Genomic DNA, 2745 nt, shown 5'->3' on the forward strand with positions numbered 1-2745 from the left:
CCTCTTGTCTCTATTTAGCTCAAGGATACCCTAAGGAACATTATAAGCAATGGTGGAAAAACAGTGGAAAAACGTAGGCAACAGTAGTATGCTGGCTTTACGTCTGTTCTAGAGGACAACAGCACGTGTTTACTACCACAAACATTTTTTGGGGGGGAACTCTAAGAAGGAAATAGGAAAGAAAATTTAAAAACAACCACTATGACTTTTTCCAGGTCCAATGTATGGTAACCGTCTATAATTAGTAGGCCAACTGTAAGTGATGCCTTCACACATCTTTTTATTTTATTTTCATTTTTTCCTGGATCCATGCCACAAAGATGCCTTCGTCCGGTCAATTCCATTAGAAATATAATTAATATCTCCTTTGAAATAAAAAGAAAAATGTCAATTACTTCAGGAAACCTAACAATTTTTACTTTAGCAGCTCTTTTTGTTTTGAAGGTTCTTTAACAAATTCATAGTGAGGGGCATCTGGGTGGCTCAATTGGTTAAGCATCAGACTTCAGCTTAGGTCATGATCTCGCAGTTCATGGATTCACGCCCCACGTTGGGCTCTGTGCTGACAGCTTGGAGCCTACAGACTGCTTTGGATTCTGTGTCTCCCTCTCTCTCTTCCCTTCCCTCACTCGCAAGCTCTTTCTCTCTCTCCCTCTCTCTCTCTAAAATAAGTACACATTAAAAAAAGAAAATTTGTGGTGATATTACAGTAGCAAAAGTCACAAATTAAAAACTCAAAATAAGATTTCAGTAATTTTTCAAAAATAATTAGCATACAGATTAATTTGTGCATGTTGTTTTCAAGATTATTGAAATTCTTATTTCCCCTATTTTGTTCTAAATTTTATTTTTATTTAAAAATATGTTTTTAATGTTTATTTTTGAGAGAGAGAGAGACAGAGAGACAGAGAGACAGAGAGACAGAGCACGAACTGGGGAGGAACACTGAGAGAGGGAGACACAGAATGTGTCAAGCCTGTCTGGGGCCTGAACTCATGAACTGTGAGATCATGACCTGAGCCGAAGTCGGATGCTTAACTGACTAAGCCACCCAGGCTTCCCTGCTCTAAATTTTAAAAGAAAAATTATCATGCATATTAGGAAAGGAGGCTAAGAGTGATACTTAGTAAGAGAAATACCACTAAGTGAATAGAATTAAATCATGTTACTGTAGTTTTTTTCTTAAGAGAAATATTATCTTATGGTGATATGTATTTCTTAGTATTAAATGAGTCATTATTAGATAGTTTCATCATGGATGACAAAATAATTTTTGAAAACTAGTTATATCATGAATGTTTTGGATTGAGGCATAGTATAATTAACATAGCAAATTGAAAATAATAACACAAAAACTAATAAGCTCAATCGTGTTCTCTCCCATGAAAATAATAATAGATGACACAGAAAATAAGTGAAGAGTTGGATTATATGAATCAGGGGCATAAGATACTATGACGGATGACCGCTAAGGTAGCTTCCAGTGATCTCTGCCTGTTTCATTCTTTCTTCTTGAATGTAGGCTGGACCTTGTCACTAACTTCTAATGAGGGAATATGGCAAAAGTGATGGAGTGTCACTTCTGAGATTAGGTTATAAAAATAGCCTTAATTTATGTCTTGACTGTTCTCTCTCACTCTCTTGCTCACCCAGAGAAGCAAGCCAGCGTGTTCTGAGCTGCCCTAGTCAAAGAAGCACATGGCTAAGAACTGAGGGAGGGAGACCCCTGGCCTATAGCCAGTAACTGAATCTTGCCAGCAACCACATGAGTGAGCCTGGAAGTAGCTTCTACCCCAGTCAAGCTTTCAGATAAGATCACAGGCCTAGTCAACACTTTGACAGGACCCTTGTAAGAGACCTTGAGGCAGAGGCATCCAGGTAGCCTCACTTGATTCCTGATTCACAGCAACTATGAGAAAACAAATGTTTGTTGTTTTTAGCCACCTAATTTTTGACTAATTTGTTACACAGCAATAGTAGCTAGTGTTCCTCAGAAAATATCCCAGATTCCAGAGTGACAGGTACTCATCTTCTGAATAGACCCTTTCTGGAACAACAGGTAGTTCAACACGGTTTCATTCAATCCTATTTCAATTCAACTCAATCCAATTCTAAATATTGGAAGTTTTATTATGTAATTCTTGTGGGTACAGGGGAAACATAATAACATCTACTGCTTGTTTTCAAGAATCACAAAACCTTACACAGGAAAAAAAAACCAGTATAAGAATAAATGCAATCAGCATGAAAAGTAATTTGGTGGCACACACAGAAGTGAACTCAGTATAATTTTCGAAACCTCTACTGTAGTGCTTTTAAAAGCATATTATCTTATATCAAAATCTATATATCCAACCACAATATAGTGCTAAATGGATTTATGTTGCCACTCTCCAAAGAATTTCTTGAAGGAAACTATAGCATAAAATGAAATTTATTCTTCATAGATAACATGCTGACAGAAATGTTTTACAATCTCTGTTATTTAGAGCAATCTTCTCATATTCTATTAAGTAAAATCTTGATCACATTCACAATCAAAAGGACAGAAAAAAACAAGTAGGGAATAAAAGAATGCCCTATAGAATTATCAATTTCCCAATGTTATTACCTTGAAGTTAAGACAACCTTTTATGAAAAGCTAAAACTAAAAATGAGTCAAATGTACTTCACTTCTCAATTCCCATTTGAAATTTCAGCTTCTGATACATGATTAACTGAACCTACTGGAACAGAGTTGTTAAC

This window comes from Panthera pardus, unplaced genomic scaffold (assembly GCF_024362965.1).
Source record: "Panthera pardus isolate Hobbes unplaced genomic scaffold, ASM2436296v1 HiC_scaffold_13, whole genome shotgun sequence".
NCBI lineage: Eukaryota > Metazoa > Chordata > Mammalia > Carnivora > Felidae > Panthera > Panthera pardus.